Source organism: Chaetura pelagica, unplaced genomic scaffold (assembly GCF_000747805.2).
Source record: "Chaetura pelagica isolate M959 unplaced genomic scaffold, ChaPel_1.0 scaffold135, whole genome shotgun sequence".
NCBI classification, from domain to species: Eukaryota; Metazoa; Chordata; class Aves; order Apodiformes; family Apodidae; genus Chaetura; species Chaetura pelagica.
This window is the reverse complement of record NW_009953649.1, coordinates 510,278-528,220: the sequence shown is the minus strand read 5'-3', so window position 1 is coordinate 528,220 and position 17,943 is coordinate 510,278. Positions and strand designations below refer to the sequence as shown.

The 17,943-nt window shown below is 38.4% G+C and overlaps 1 protein-coding gene across 1 annotated transcript in view; it reads right to left on the bottom strand.

Moving 5' to 3' along the window:
* The window catches only part of RGS17 (regulator of G-protein signaling 17), a 71,449-nt gene that overhangs the window by 52,402 nt on the left and 1,104 nt on the right, over positions 1-17,943 (bottom strand). The window lies entirely within an intron of this gene.

Sequence of the window (17,943 nt, the reverse complement as noted above, 5' to 3'; positions counted from 1 at the left end):
TGAATGGAGATTCAGAACACTCATTCTGACAATCCCTAGCTTTTATGGCAAAGCACAAGGCAAACTTAGCGGTCTAGTGATATTCTTTTATTGCCCTTTTTCTTTTAATGGTGTGTCTTTTTCCATCTAAGTTGTTGTAGCAATGGATAGAAATACTGCTTCCCCTTTTATTAATTTATTCTTGTTTCCGTGAAATTGTGTCACTTTCATGAGATGCTTAAAAAAAGTTGGTTAGTCTGTTAGTCTCAGAGAAAGATACTTGAATGCTTTTTAATGGAAGACATATTCCAGGTGCAATTCTGATAATTAAAGTTTAATGCAGCATAAAAACCTCTTTTACTGCACTCCGGTTCTAAAAGTGTTCCCTTACAGTAACTCATTGCATTCCCCTAATAGATCACACTGATTCTTTGATTTGTCTGTCAGTGTTGATCTTCACTGCTCTCTCTCATCCTAAAATCTGGCAAAGTATAAGTAAGACATTCAATTCAGGAAAAAAACAGCAGTGCAGAGTTAATGTTTATATTAATGTTTAACTAATTAGAACCACCATTACCACCACACGTGGTGGTGGAGATGAAGACACTTTCTCAGTGTCCAACTCTACATAGAAGGCAGCAGGCAATCCTGCTATGATTGACATCTGGCACTGTGTGTCAGTAGATGAGCCAGAAGCATTTTAAGAATAAGTGTTCAGATTCCACTAAAGAACATAAGCTTTAGACTTTCTACAACAGCCATTCACCACAACTTTAAAAAACAGGTTATAAATGAAGTTCCACTTGTGACCAAATCAGGGACCAAATTGATCAGAGATAGTCAACAGAGAGGAAAGATGATCCAGTAGCTGAGGGCTATCCTAAAATTTAAGAAGCCTCACTAAATTGTCACTTAATGTCTTTTAGTTAGTTACTTCTTTGAAAAGAAGTCGGAGACTACAAATTGTAAAAGAATGTATTTAAGTTATTAATGTAATTTTTTTTTTTTCCAGTTCCTGAAGCTTATCTGTGATTTTAAAATCTTCTCAGTTTTGAATTAAGTGACTCTAGACTTCTCACTTGTGCAGAAGTCGCATCAAAGGGGATGTTACTGTTAGCAGATACAAAGCCAGGGGATGCAAGAGATGCAGGTGAACTCTCTTTTCTGCTCATCATGAACTTAAACTGTGCTTTCTAAATCCAGGAGAAGAACAAGTGCTTGACTACTGGATGAGCAGAAAGGAGTATTTTCTTTTTTTCCTAGACAGACAAAAATATGACTTTGGACTTGAGACACACATTTTTTAGATTCTGAGGCACTTAGACAAGATGACAATGAGAGAGACATAAGAAATGTAGACAACCAGAGAAAAACTTTAACTTGTAAAAATATGCTATTTGCATTTCTCTAAGCTACTATGCAGGGAACCTGTCTGCATTAAGGGAGCCCTGTCTGGAATTAGGTGTTATACATTTTTTGTTTCAGTACTACATACACTTTTAAACAACAGTTTTCAACTCCCATATATGACTCCTGTCATACTAATAATTTCACAGACTAGGGGAACATAGAGCCTCTTGCTTCTTCTACAAGTCTCCAGAGCAGGGACTGACAGATAATTCAGAAACATTAAGTGGAGTTACCTAAATCCATCCACATTCTGCCTCCTTTAGCATGGGTTCTGACCCCAGGAAGTAACTTCCTTACAGTCTTGTTAGCTGACCCCATGGCATTTGAAAGATTAAAACCAGTCTCTTTTTAGAAAACAACAATTTCAAAATTGTATAACACAACTCCCAGAAGAGCTCATCTGCACCTGAACCAAGTGCTGTGTCAGAAGAAATGCCTAGAAAAGGCCTGCCTTCAGGCACTCTCCATCCAGGTTTGGTGAATATCTTCACCCTGGTGAAGTTTCAGGAGACTTTATTATAGTGTAAATAGAAAAGAGAAAGAAACTATGGGGTAATGGAGAAGTGAATTTTCTAGTTATGGATTTAGGATACACACAAATCTGCAGAACTTCTCAAGGATAAATAGCTTTTAGGATGTCCAGTCAGCTTGAACATCCACTTAATAATAATTGCAGGTCTTTGAAGAGAACTTGTCAGGCTATTTGTTGCATAAAACATTTACTGTAGGTTTAGTTTTCACCCAAGGTAGGTACCCAGATTTGTTCGGTTTAATGTGCTCCCTAATTATTTTTTTCCATTTGTTTGAAAAACAGTTTGTAAATTCAACTTCTTTAGCTTTTGGTTCAGTCGTTTTATGATAAGCCTATTGCATATTATAATATTTTTGCAAGATAAAACAAATATTAAACACAAGCATAACCTTGGAAGTTAAAACTGGAGCCCAGTAAAACTACAACATCAGAGGAAAAAATTGCACAGTTCACGCGGGCACTGTTAGCAAGGCAAGGAAATGAGAAGGCCAGCCTGATGTTCTTTCTGCCTCTAGCATGCGATGGGAAGCTCTGAATTCCTCAGAGCTGGCCCCACTCAGATGGCTTGTAAGTACCAATCCAGACAACTCTGGCTAAGAAGAAGCAATAAGCTATTTGTTTTAAAGGTGTTTTTTGTTTGATTGTTTGTTTGTTTTTGTTTTGGTTTGTGTTTTGGTTTGGGTTTTGTTTGTTTGTTTGGGTTTTTGTTGTTTTTTTTTCCTCCTAGAAGGGAACAGCCTTGTGTAAAGTCCCTGGGCATCTGCAATACCTTGGCAGAATGAGATACCTCAGAATGAATTCCCAAAGGCAGCATGCCAAGTATGAGGCTCCTTGGGAGCTTTGGTCAACTCAAGTTCAAGCTATTAGTCCTTTGACTCCCGCTTTCTCATGATTTGTTTCTACCACATGGTAACCCAAATCAAGTAGGTGCTGTGGCAGAAAACTAACTCTGTAGAAACAAGTTATTGTCAGATGGAGTAGTTCTCGGAACTGGTCACTGACATGGGGCAGGGAGAGAGGAGCAGCATTTCTGGCAAATACTAGCTTAAGCTGCTGCACATGCAGCAGTGGAGAACTGTTGATCAAAAGAGTGCTTTATCCTGTCTCTTCCTGGGGTTGAGAAACCCAGGCTGAACTGCAGAATGACTGAGATTTGCAGCCGTGGCCCTCTCCTAGGCTTAGGACTCTGAGTCATTCCTTTTAAAAGCACATTAAGGACTAGAATATGGCTTGAAAAAGGAAATGGTGGATGTGCTTTCGTGCTTTTATTCAATACTGAAAAGATTAAATATTGCGGCTCCCTGACTATTTAGTACTTAGAACAGGGCAGAAATCAAGGTATTCCTGCTCACAGGCAAACACTGTAATGGTGGGTAATTTTTTGCCTCTCTGGATAATGACTCTTTAATTGTTTGATGGGTTTTTGGGTAGGTTTTTTGAGTGTCAACGGAAATATCGGAGACCGTTTCTCCCTTTGATTATCTTCAGGTGACAAAACCGGTGATTAGGTCAGGCTTCTTGTGAAGGGGAAGGTCTGACCTCCCTCAGGTTCACATGAAATGAACCCAGGTGTCTCATATCCTGGCCAGAGCTGTCCCTCCTGCTCTGTTTTATGAAATAAAAATGCAGAAAATGGCAACAGTTTTGGTGAGGGCAGTAGGGATGAAACAACCATAAAACTTTTTTTCTGACCAGTCTTCCTCTCTGGCTGTGTTTTGGAATGGTAGTTTGTTCGTCTTGTGTTCTGTGACAAGATCTGCTCTTCTATGAAATGAAAGGCACGCTCTCAGCATGTCTCCTGTATCAAGCTCCTCCAGGATCTCAGGCAGAAAACATATCCAGACGAAAGGTGGTTTGGCTTAGCTAGAAGCAGTTCCAAGCATGAATAATAGGCACTCAAGGGGAATTTAAGCACCAAAGGGTGTGAGGGTAATGGGATATTCTGGGTTCTTAGATTCAGAGGACTAAAACTCAGCTAAATCCTAGTTTGGATGCCTAATCTCTGCAGCAGATTGGGGCCAAGGTACATACAGCAGCTACTGTCATGACAGCTGAAGAAGATAAATTCTTCCTTGCCTGTACCTATACTAGGCCAGTTCAACCTATGCACAAATAACCTAATTCTGGAAGGATCCACATAAAATGGAGCTGTAGGAAATGTTTAAATTCAAGTAAATATTTTAATTATATTATTTTGTTTCTTTTCTTTGTAAAATCTATGTTTTCCTCAAAAAGAATGACAATTAGTAATGCCTTTATCCCTAAAAATGTGGAGATCTAAGATTTAATTCCAGAATGTAGTTTCATACATTACTGAACTGTCCACTTTCTCTTTACCAGCAAATTAGTACTCAGGATACCAGTGTTGCTAGTAATTATACTACAGTAATATTTATGTATCTTCCATAAACAGAATTGATGAAAAGTAGTACTTGCAACATTTTGCTGAAAAATGTCTTTTAAAAAAAAAAAACAAAAAAACTGAAATAAAATCAGGACATGTATCTTAAGGGTATTTATCAGGATACAATTAAATTTTGAATTATCTCTAACAGCCATAAAATCTTTGGGACACTTGCAATTAGCTCAATAATGCCTTTTTCCTTAGTACCTTAGTCCTGTAACAGAAAGCATGCTGTGGATAAGAAAGGCCTCCAGCAGATAACACAAATCTAGGAATGGTGTGAGCTTTTATTGCTATAAATTTTTTCTACCTTCTTTTTCTTCATGTGCAGATCTCCAAACCCAAAGCAAGCACTGCATGGGAAAAATTAATCTTTCTATTCAAGAAGGCAATTTGGTCTTACCTAGCCAGAGATGTCATACTTATTCAGAGTGTGGGGTAGGATCAGAAAGAAGAGGGAATAGAAGTGATATCTAACAGCTAGTTCTAAATTTTCTCTTATCTTCAGATCAAGGAAATTTAGTTGAATAGCACAGTTCTGAGTGCCTCAGGCGGAGAGGTTCTAGTTGCAGATAGCTAAGGAAAACTGAATCTGGTTTTGGGTTGTTTGTTTGTTTTTTTTTGTTTTTGTTCTGGTGTTGTCCATGTGTCATTATTTATTACACATAAAGGAATTCTTTTTAATTTTAAAACTTTTTAAAAGCAGGATTTAAGTTATATCTTGATATTCATGCTGACCAAACATCTCCTTATGAAGACTGAATTCCTCAGATGCTACAAACATATTCTAATAATCAAAAGCTATTAGAATTCAGCCTTAATTTTTAAAAGTGACTATAATACATTTCTTTTTCTAGCTCTTTAACATTGTATTTCTGTTTCCTACATGTCCCCCTACTGCCTTAAGTCTACACTGGCAGTTTACAGTCAGTGAGATCTTGCGCTTTTCAGCCTTTCACCCACTGGTGAATGTCTTACTTCTTGATGTAGCACTGGCAATTTAAATTCATTGTCTAGAGAGAAAATGTCTTTATGTCATCTCCAAATTGTGCTCCCTACTCTGTACCATAATATTTCAAATCACTTTTAAACTTCAGTCACCACCAATTCCTTTCTCCTTCATTTATCATCTCATCTATTGGAGAATATAACTGTTCATTCTTCTGAGCTCTAAAATCTCTCTCTCCTTCCCATTTCCATAGCAAAAAGCCTCCTTCTTCCCCCTGACCTTTACTGCTCAGCATCCTACTCTCCTATTCCATACTTCCAACATTTTATCACCATAGCCATTAATTCCACCTTCACTCATTTCCTTTTTTTCTTCACTAAGTAGTTTCCAGACTAATGTTCTCACTTCAGTATCATTACCATCTACCATTACAGGCTCAGTATTATACCTGTTTCTTGCCCTTTCACACTTTGAAAGTCCTTTTAACATGTCAATGTTCTCTCATATTGGTTATTACTTCTGCTCTTGAGATTTGTTCCTTTTCCTGGAAGATCTGGCTAGCCAATTCTGAGGTGCACACACTCTCTAAAACTTTCTGTAGATCATCCCTGCCAATAATTCAGTTTTCCTGCTCCCTGAGTTCAGCAGTTCTTGCCTCAGGATGTAAGCAGGGAAACAGCTGGAGCGCCAGGGGCAAAAGGCTCACAATGAATCTAAATGTGGCATAAAAAGTTCTTTAGAACTTATGGAAGGGCTGTATGGAAGGCAATGAAACAATATTTAGCATCTCAATATAAGATGCATCCCACTTAGCGAATAGGATGAACTTCTGTTCTCTGTGGAGCTGATTCAAGCACTTCCTCCTGCAGGCAATTTTTTTGTAGTTTTGTGGAAAGAACTAGTCAGAATTAAATTGAAATGCCTGCGTGTTTGGTCACCAAGTAAGATTTTGCAGATTTTTCTGCTAGGGTGGACGCCTGTGTTCAGGTTCATCACTTCATTGTACGGAAATGTAGGAAGGAGTTTTGCCTTGCAATTATTCATTAACATGTTTTCTCACTAGGATAGATCTGTGTGCAAGTACAATTATGATTTTGTGGAGAATATTTTTTATTCTGTCTTGCAGCATGCAGTAGCATCAAGTGCATTAAGAAAGTATGTGTCTGCTCTTACTGTCAGAAACAAACCCCAGCCACTGACCCCCCTATACCACTGAAGATCTACTTCTAATCTTCTCATTCTCATAAATACTCTGGGAAAAGTTATAGATACTTCTCAAAGACAATCTAAATGTCTCAAAACTCCTAGAACATTCTTTCTCTGTCTTCACCCTAACTTACAACCTTATTGCTGTAATTCTGCTATGATAAATCACTTCTGACAAAGGGCTGGCAAAAGTTAGATATTCTTGCCAACAATATTATGTCAAAAATTACACCTGAATTTTTTATGTTTTGAGTTGTAGATTAGTTTAGAGTCCTAGCAAGAATAAACATGTGATGTGGAAACTTTCTGGCTGCCTTTGAGACATTTGCTTACCAGGGGACAAAAACCACAAGTGTAAGCACGTTCCCATGGTCAATCCACTTTGCTGTCTTGTCATGAAAAGATTTCTTTTACCTGTTTCATGATAGCAGCAGGGCCAAGGAAGCTCAGGCACTCAGGCCTGGGCTGAGTGCCTAATGAGTAGCCATCCACTGTACATGCATAAGACAGGTGCTTACCACTTGAGCACCCAGACCAACTCAGTGGTGACCCCATGTTTGTTGGGGGTGTTTGAGATCCAGACTAGCCTTTAACAAATGGTGATTGCACAGCTATAACTTCAGGGTAGCTGCTTTTTTTTTTTTTTTTAATCCAGGGACTGTTTTCTGATACACATAGATAGTACTCATGACACATGTTGCCTGCTGTTATGTCACCCATGCAACATTTTAGGAAGGAGATGTGGGTGGAAATCTTTTCGATGTACTAATAGAAGTGACCTTTCTATTTCCATTATATACCACTCAGAGGCACTGGCAAGGCATTCAAAATCTGAAAAAGCCTGGAAGTCAAATTTAGAACGTCTCTGAATGGCTTCCTGTTTGTTTGAACAATAACTTTTTTTAATACAAAAAAAAACCCTCGGTACATGTTATAACTGCATATTTTGGGGGGGGCCTAGCTGCCTGCTGATCATGTCAGATGTTTGGTTATTTTTCAGCCACCATAAGTTTGGACAGACAAATGTTTCCCAGTGATGTCTGTGTCCTGAGATAGGGCTAAGTATTTTTCTCCAAGCATAGTTATAGGAAGGATGACAGCAAGCAGAATAAAGGATATGGCAGGCTCATTGTCAACTCAAACCTCTTCTTGGGTGTAGAGACAACTTTTTAGATGTGAGTGTGAAATCCCCATAAAGCAGCATGATCTCTTTCCATTCAAGTCTGCAAGTGACTCAACAATACCTAGTTCTTAACAGAACTGAACTCAGAATAATCATCAGCCAATCCATCCTAGTGGTCCAGATTCTTCACTTCCTTGACAAATGTTTAATTTTCTCTTGTGATTTGACTTTTCTTTTGAAGGTGACTCATGCAGCAACAAATCAAAGCGATGACATTTTTGTTTGTCCTGTGCAATCACATGTAGGTGAACCAAAGCATTTGCACCATGCAGTTATTACTGCTGGAACCCTGGTCTTCTAGACTAATATCTAAGTGTCTACATTAATACTTTGTTTATTTATCTAGTCCTCCAAGATGCTAAGATTGAGAAGTACTTGTAAGTAACTCACAGAGAGTTTCCTGAAAAAGCCATTTTGTCTGGGAGGAGAAATTACACAACATTTCTAGGCTCCCTCAAAGTTATGTAGGTGAGTCTTCTTACATACATGATCTCATGTGTTTTGCTGCCACTATTCACAGCAAGGATCACTCTGCTCAGAGCACTGAAACTCAAGCAGCAGGCTTCTAAGATTTCTTTAGGTGTTAGCTGCACCTTGAATACTCCTTAGTAAGGGATCCCCTTGACATGAATGGGAGTGAGAGGATGCTGATGGAGAAGTCACACAGCCTACTGCACTCCTACTCCAGGGAGCTTCACAGATGAAGTTACAAAAGGAAAGGGCTGGAGAAGGGGTTCTGTGATTGGAAGGAGTGCTGCTGCCATGGTATTTGAGCCCCCAATCTTCTCAACATAGACAGATTTTGCATTCTGAGGGTTACCTCCACCTTCTGACATGTGTCTGATCTAAAGAGCCTTACTGGGACAAATATTTAAAGGCGAGGGAGATCAGTGTGTCAGGTGGACAAGTGGAAGGGAGTGAGACCAATTTAATATGGATGACTGCACAAGAACAAATGGGGAATAAGCTGTCTTTGAATAAATATGCCTGGAAATGTGAAAAAGGTTTTCAAAGGGAGCTCTGGAACAGGCTTCGAGCAAGAATAGATGTGGAAAAAAACACTTACTGCTTTTAATATTAACTTGTTCCAGCAAAGGAAGGAAAGGTATGAACTGGTTGCTGGGAAGAGCCAGAGATAGAGATGCAATTAGCCAGGGTGTTCCCTCCAGCCTGTGTTCTTATTTTCCAATGTTCCTAAAACTACTACTAAGCCACCTGCTGGAATTGGCCATGCTAATGAAAAGTCTAATGCAGAATTCTGCTGAGGACATGCTGCCAGCCTGGCTCGATAGAAGTTGATTTGCTTGGCACTCTGCTGGATACACTCTGTACCTTAGAGGATAGGGCTGTAGCACAATTTAAAACAGTCTCTCACCTACAAAACTCAGGGTTTAACATAGAAAAAAACCCCTGCTGTATGAACAAGCACCAACATTCGTTTTAAAACATAAAATACTTTCTTTAGGTGATTCCAGATAGTACCTCACATTGTAGGTTGCAAAGTCACAGTGTCTCTGGCATTCAGTCCCCTTGTTACATATGATCTCACTGTCCACCAGAACAGTTTCTACTTGACAGACCCTAAATAAAGACTTGCAATCACAGGTCTGAAATATGGCTGATGGCTAGCATTGCATGTAAGAATAGTTTCTGCCATAGAAGTCCATCCAAGTTAATGGAAAAATGCCTTAAACATCCAAAGCAATTAAATTATTTGGAGTCTTAAAATGCCTATGAACCTTAAAACAACAGAGTCCCATCTACAGCTGGGTCTGCAATAAATTACAGCTTCAGCCAAATTAAGTCTTATTACATTGAAGTTCTTTTAGACCATATGTCCTTGAATTCAAAGAGACCTTTCTGTCCATCCTTAGATGGATATACAGTAACATACTTCTTTTCATTAAGACATAAACTACATTGCATTTACTTGGGCCATCAGCACACTACAGGGCAAATTTACTGGAGGAGTCGATTGGTGGTAACCTATGCTACAACCCATATGTTCTCTCATTGTGGTAAGCAGATGACCATTAATTCAAACTATCTTATGCTAAATTAAAATATATACACGCATGTATATAGTATATACTAATATAGACTGACTAAAGCATGTCCTCAAGACTGAGCTCTGATCAAGTCCAATAATGCAGTGTTGTTAAAAGTGAAAGTAATCAGAGGTTAGAAAAGGTATACTGCATTCATTACTAGAATTAGGCATAAGTTGACTAGTTAGTCCACTCTCTGATATTACCTGTAAAAATATTTTATTGTGTGTATGATAACTGTGATCTTACAGGATCTTTTATCATAAAAACTAACAATCAAGCCAAAATAAATGTGCATATAATTTTTTTATACTTAATTTGGTAAAGCCAGGATCAGTGTTATTTGACTGACTTTACTGCATTTAAGTTACCTCATTTTATGAGGATGACAGATATACAGGTATTGTTTTAATGGATCACAAAAATCTCGGATTGTTTTAAGAAACTGATGAGCTGAATGTGAGGAGATATATGCAGAAGGTGTTCTACTACCTGCTATATGCTTCCATTTTGTCTTTCTGATTTTTTAGATGTTGGGCTACATTGCTCCACCATCCAAAGTCTTCATGTGTTTGAAGTCTTTTGCTTACTGAGGATTTTTTTTTTTTTTTCCTAGCAGGCCATAACTAAACATTGGTATTCAGGTTACACATTCAAGGGAATGGTATAATTATATTGGATGGGTTTTGCTCTGGTCATCTTCAGAATGTCTAAGAATATTTGATCAGAAAGATTGACTTCTGATTTAACTGCAAATTCCTATGTTTGTCCTGGAGATTTTCTGGATCTGCATATTTTCTGGTTCTTTGTCTCTCTCTGTGTGATCCCGTCATCACTTGGTCAATAAGTATCTGTATTTTCTGTGAAATAGCAGTGCTGTCATCCCAGCATGCAGAGGTGATGTTGCTGGTTGAAAATTGAGCTTGTAGAAAACATGGGTTAATGGGACAATTATCTTAAAACACTTAAGGATTAAATCCCAGAAATGTGGAAAAACAGTAATGGCCTTTCATAATGTGCTCTGTACTTGTTCTCATTGCTTACTAAATTTTCTACAATATCAAGATAATAATAATATGCAAGATAGTCCCCATCTCTTTTACTGTCTTGACCTTTCTGGATTCCCACTCTTCTTAGAAGTTCCTGAATACCACCTGCTTTTACACATTGTTTGAAACCAGGTCACAGTATTTGTCACAGCCTTAGATGTCTGATCAAGAAAAATGCTCATTAGAAGTAAAGTCACACAAGGCATATAATTTTCCTATTATATAATGTACATAGGGATATAAGCAACTCCCTTTTCCTAAACTTTCTTGCTGAATATGCTTGAACAATGCTGTCCTGTTATGTATGAAATAAATTAATATTGAATGTAAATCATACCCACCTCATCCCACAGATTTGATAGAATATTAACAGTAATGAACACATGAAAGACTTGAACGAACTCAATATAATTATAGCAATTCAATATGAATTATGCTCAGCAGAATTTTTAAAACTATATACATTCGAGATCAGTATGAGAGGGTTGTATTGATATTTTATATAAGATTACTAATCTGATGGCTAAAGTTGATAGATATATTATTATAAATATGTTGACTTCTTTAAGTACACATAACACTGTGATTGTAGAATAAACATGATAAAAATCCATATGATAAACATTAAACATATCAAAAAATGACAAATCTTGCTCTGAAATTAAAAATGGGGACTATTTATTAAGCAGGTGTGATTCTAACTGGTTCCTCCAGGAATCTGTTCTTTTATACAACTTGATAACCCTCCTCTCCACTGTGAACGTAACAGAAGGAACCCTAAAAATCACTCATATGTGACTGACCTGCTCCGGATAACAGGACAGCCTCATACAAGCATTTTATTGAGAATGGTCCCTGGACTGTGGTAACTTTTCAGCCAGGTCTTGGGACTATTCTAACAATTTAGTGCATAGACTCTAAGAAGAACTGAGAGTCATGGCAAGTAAACAAAATGTTCAGTGCAACCCTGCACCCAGAAGAGCTGTGCTCCCTTGCTACAGAAAGCCAAAATCTTAGACAGCCACTTGAAAACCATATTACTTTTGTATTTTTCACTGACTCCTATTGAAACAATAGTTGTGCTGTCCTAAGATGAAGAGGGCTGTTGATCCATTGAAGAAGGTTTAAGAAGAGCTAAGACAACAGTTGAAGGAGTATGGAACATATTTCATGGCAAATGCCCTCAAGAGTAATTTAGCTTAAAACCACAAAAATTTCTGGAGTGGCTTTCTCAGTATCTGAGTAGTCCATACTGCAGGATGCAAGATGACACACAGATAGTGGAGGTAAAATAAGGTAATTTTCTTGCACAGGGCTCAGTGCTGCTTTAACTAGATCGTTCCAAGTGTCCAACCTTTTTCTCTACCTTACGTTGCAATTTGCAGTGCAGACATAGGCTTTGAGACAGATACTTGATATGGGATGGGTCTTCTGCAGAAAGAGCTCAGGATGAATCCAATAAGCCATCAGATTTCCATGCAGTGAATCACTGTATACTGAATCACTGACCAATGCCTAGTTCTACATGAGCTATCAGCTTAAAGCTGCCACTTTCATAACTTCATATTTTATAAAGTTGCTGCATTCACTGGGTGGAGGTATTTCCTCTAACCTTTTCAAGTTCCTTGCCACATGAGTACTTTATTTTTTTGTGCTAGGACTGTGAGTTGTTTTTACACATCAAATACTCAAACAGATTTTGAAAACATCCTTGTCTATTCTGGTCAGCACGATGCTTGCCAGACAGCTGAGACTCTATGATTATAATCATCTGGGTCTTTTACAATGTGAGGGTCCATAAGTGTTTATAAAAATATTTGGACACACATAATAAATATAATAGAGAAAAAAAATGAAGTTAGACTCCAATTACCAGATTATCAGATATATCAAGCTGTATCAGTTAGATTATCAGATCATTATATGACAACTGCATTCCAACAAACTAGAGTTAAACATCAAAATAATTTCTGGATGTATTTTTAAGCCATTCTATTTTATTGATAAAAAATAACTCACGTATCTCATGCCTCTCTTCCCAAACCCGTCTTGAAAGCTATGAAGTAGCTGATTAATAATTTAGGACTTTGTAATTTCTGAAGATAATAAGACTTGGAAATAGAAGTAACTTTTGGACACTAAGTAATTAGGACCACGCTTCCCCATTACATTCATTAAAACAGGGCTACTTATGAAACTCGAGTACTGGAAGTTATTACTCACTGTTCTTGATTTTCCTATGATGCAAATCACTCAGAAAGCATCATCTCCACCACCCAAAGGTCTGATGCAATGTGAGCATCAGAGCATGCAGGCCGCTTGCAGTGCTCTCGTAATAAGGTAGACTGGAGAAGAAATTCCTTATTTCAGAAGGTTGCTCTCATTACATAAATAATAAATGGTAACAATGGCATTCAAAATTTACTAGATTTCCCTCTAATTTGGACTTTTTGGAGATCCGTGTGCATATGGTGACGATAGCCAGCCAGTGGTACTGTGAGAAACGTCAGGACTTCTGCAGCTCCTTGCAGCGGCTGCGATGTGCCTCCGATGCTGGGCCTCCTGGGGTGCCCAGTGTTTTGAGCTCTCTCATCTGAAAGCTGTCTGAACTACAGCAGGCATAAAAGCACTGTGCTAAGGATATTAGGAGAGCCTTCATCCATGATTCCTGTGGTTTAACTGCCTTATCTCACAGGACTGAGTAACTGACAAGAGTTGCTGATTGTTACATTGTTACAGAATACCCCAGCACAGCAAAGCATAACGCAACAATATGTAACACAGCAAAACAGCCCAAACCATGTTCAGCCTTCCTAAAACCCAGTAAGACCAAGTCTTGCTTGGACTTGCTTTTCACTAAAATTACAGAGCAAGGTGACATAATCAATTGACTTTACAGCAGGGAGCCATGACAGAGCGGCAGTCACCCTTTAAAGGCAGCATTTCTCTGGTATACTCTCTGCTAGTCTGTACGTATAGAGTTAGGGCTAGATATCATGGTCCAGCTCGTGATCTCACTGTATTTCAGCAAGCACAGAGCTAGCATCATTGGAGAGAGCAGCCAAGCTTCTTTAAATGCAGCTGCTTTGGTAGCAGAAGCTGCATAGCTGTGTTAATGCATCACTCACCAATTTACTCCCTTTCTCACTGAAGAATCTAGGCTAGATACATAGTATTTTTGCATGAAGAAAGATTATGCGGTGCAGATGCAGTGTCTTTAAGTAATATGTAATGCTTGGATTCAGGATTGTATTAACCTTTTATTTCTATTCCACCTCCCTACCTTTAATTCCTCACCTACATCCTGTCTAGAAATTTACTGATTTCTAAGAACTTATTGCCATTTGCTTACAAAGTAAATAATGTATGAAAATTTCAATAGTATGAAAGGTAAGAAGCATTGCATTCAGATTTTGTAAACAAGGGACTTACAGCTAGCACTGCAAACATATGGAGATATGATAGAATCAGTCTTATATTGGTTGAATTATTTTATTCTTTGTATTTTTGTTTTGTTGTTTATTGGGTTGTGGGTTTGTTGTTGTTGTTGTTGTTGTTGTTTAAATTTAAGCCCAGATTTGTTATTATGCCAGAAAAGCACAAATTATTCAAAGCACACCCATCATTTAAATTGAGTTTACAACTATTTTGCATCACTGGAGCAGTACAAAGCAGATAAAGCACGCTAGGCAATTAAGCCCCATGTTGGTTTGGAGAACCCTTGTTTAGCCGATGCCCAGGTTACCTGGTGGCTGGGCAGGGGGAGCAGTGCAGACCCCCACTTCATCCATCTATTCATGTGCTTTAAGTGTTCCCCTCAGTTTCTGACACAGTCATGCTGCATAGCTGCTTCCTTTGTGCATGTTAGAGACCGCAGGAGTGCTGAGGGAAACCTGAGTGCAGATACCCAACTTCAGGTCAGAGCACAAAATCTTTGCAGAAAAGAGGTCTCTGAACTGGTTAACTCGCCCAAGGATCAGAGTGAGACGTGCATGTGACTCCTTATCTCAGATCCACTGTAGACCTGCAGATGTGCCAAGCTGAAGGGCTGAGCTCCTTGTGAGGGTGCAGTGGACCCCCAGGAGTCTGCAGCAAAGCTACTCACACAACCTATTTACAGCCTGTATAGTTACAGCCACTAGCGATAACCATGATCAGATAAACTTAATTATAACTGAATATATTAATTTGTTTTTATACCCTATGCACAAGCTTATTTAATTAATAGTAGGGAACGTTTAATTGCATTATTTCATCATTAAGGCTACTTAGGACAAAGAACAGGTCAAGAGAAATGATAAATTTCTTGAAGGATTTAGTTTTTAACTAATTTTAACTCAAGCTTATTAGCACATTAATTATTTGTTCTTAGAAAACTCCTTCTGTAGTTACCAAGCAAGCATGGAGAGGATATATTTTTAATTAAAAAAGATGAAATTGAGATCTTTGTACAAGTGCAAAATAATTCCCTACATGACATCATGGAGATGTGATCAGGAGGGAGCTAATGGAACTGTGATGAACTGTAAGACCAAATACTGTTTCACTTAGTATACTTCTAGCATATTTGTAAGAACCTCCATATGTTTCATAGTTAAAGGCATGCATGTGAAGCATGCAAGTAAGAAAATGGTATTTAAAAGATACTAGGATTGTAAAAGTTACTTAGACTAATGAATTTGCTGTGAAGAAAGCTCTATATACATATATATATTTGACACATATACATATACACGTGTACAAAGGTAATGTTTATAAGTGGAAAATCATTCTCATATTTAGTTTGAGACTGGCTGACATTCCTCTTATCCTGTCTTCATAATGACACCACTAAGTATCTTCTTTTAGTCTTTTGGGAGATGGGGATTACAGCATCAGAGGTTGCCATTATTCCTATTTTTGTGAAGGATTTCTCAACTCACTTGGGTTTCTACTGTTTTCTGCTCTTTTTTTCACTTGTCCACGTTCTGCTGTGGACTGTGTTGCTCCACGTTGTGCCTGCTGCTGATTCCAAACTGTGAGAACTTCTGGGTCTTTGGGTCCAAGTTGTATTTTTGTAGTTCTCTGGTCTCTTATTCCTCTGTTATTTTGGTGAGGAAATCAAAGCGGGGATATGGGTGAGATCAGGGAAGCTTTTTGTGATGCTGGTCTGAGCAATGCTAGTGCTCCTCAAGCATGATTCAAACTTGGTAGTACTCTTGGGGAGAAGAGCTTGTGTCACAGCTCCTTGTAAATCGATTATATTTTATGGGACATTTAAACGTTACCTTTGACACCACATGTTTTCAATATGTTTACTTCTTTATAATGAACGTTAGAACAATTAGAAATGATGCTCATTCAAACGTACAGAGTTCATAGGCACATGTCCCTTGCCATGTAGCACGCATTTTGTGTACAGTATACTCCTGTCCCTTGCCATGTAGCACGCATTTTGTGTAAAATTAAAAACGAAGAATTGCAGTTTGAGAATAAAACATTTCATCTTTTCAGAGTAGACAGAAAACTGGATTTAGATGGGGAATTTTTCACCAAGCTGTCAGTCAGATGTCGATTCAAATCAATAGTGCAGGGAATTAATTTTTAACAGACAGCTTTTCCATAGCCCTCCTGAAATGAGTTCATGGGTTCAGAGCAATTCTTTGTCCACAAGTGTCCATATTCCATAACAGGATAAAGAATGACTATTCTTCTCTGTAGATTTCAACATAAAGACCAAGGGCTTAATATGGCTTTACTCCTCTAGTCAGACATCTCAGCTCAGTGAAAGATAACATGAAGGGACTTTACCTGCCAGGACTGTACCTGCTTTGGTGAGAGGACACTCCTAGCACCTTGTTCACAGTGTCCGCTCCTCGTCACACACAAAAGCTACGGAGCACTGAATGAAATTACCATGCAGCAGGCTCACAGCAAACAAAAGGAAGTACTTTTTCACACAAATTATAATTAAATTGTGGTGCTCATTGCCACAGAATGTGGTTGAGACCAAAGTATAAATGGATTTTTAAAAAGCAGCAGAGACATCCAAGGGCTTATTAAATATGATGGTCTGGGAGCAAACCCCAGTTTAAGAAATCCCTATAGTGCAGTTTGCTGGAACTTGAAAGGATATAGAAGGAAAAGACTCCTGTATACCAATCCTGTTTCTTACATTTTTCTCCCTTCAGCATCTGCTAACGGCCTCAGTCAGAGCCAGAATATTGGACTAGCTGTCCAACTCACTATCACAATTTTTTTTTATCATATGTTTTCAATGAAATTATGTTCTTATTTTGGCTACTTAAAAGGATATAAGGCCCTGATGGAAAAAAGGTATTTAAATGTCTAGTGCTCATATATTTTAGGGAGGTAAGCACTTGAGTGTTTCATAGCATTTGTGTCTTAGGCCATATACTTACTGGGGTGGAGCACATGTATTTTTATTAGGACTTTGCTTATACTGGGTACGAACTAAATTTTATATAGATATATATATATTTGATAACAGTATATAACAATGTTTTGTGTTTTGTTTTTGTTGTTGTTGTTGTTGTTTTTAATAAAGGGTAAATAATTTGTTTGCCTAAATGGCTTGTGCCACAGGAAAATTCCCTAGTGATTTATGTAAGGATGATGACACTAGCATCCTGTGATGTGAAAAAGAATTAATTTCCTTTAGAGAACTCCCCATGTTTACAATGCATGAATACTACATTTGTAGAAAGTTATTTATCACCTGTTACCCATAACACTATTGCCAGATGATATGGTGCTTACTTACATTTACCCAGCAGGGTATTTGATATTTCATCATTTTTGCAAAAGCGTCTGGCTGCAAACCTATATCACACGTTGGTGAAAATCCAGATGCAGAAATGAAGAAACCAAATACCACAAATCCTAAATTTTACCCTGCCAGTAAGGTTTCCTTTTAAATCAATAAAAAAGAGGTGGCTATGAATTGTGCAACAGAGTGTTGCAAGCTCGGCAACCTCCCCTTTCTTAATTGCGGCGGTTTCATCCCGAGGAGAGGTGAAGAACAGCAGGAGCAGCAGCTCAGGGCGGGTTTCGGGCGCTGGGCAGCGTTACAGTATTTCCCCGCAGCACCGGGAAGCGGCAGCGCTGGTGTTTCCGTGGGCGCGGGGAAGCCCCGCGTCGCTCGGGCCGTGCCGGCGCCGCGCTCCCCCGGGCTGCTCGGCAC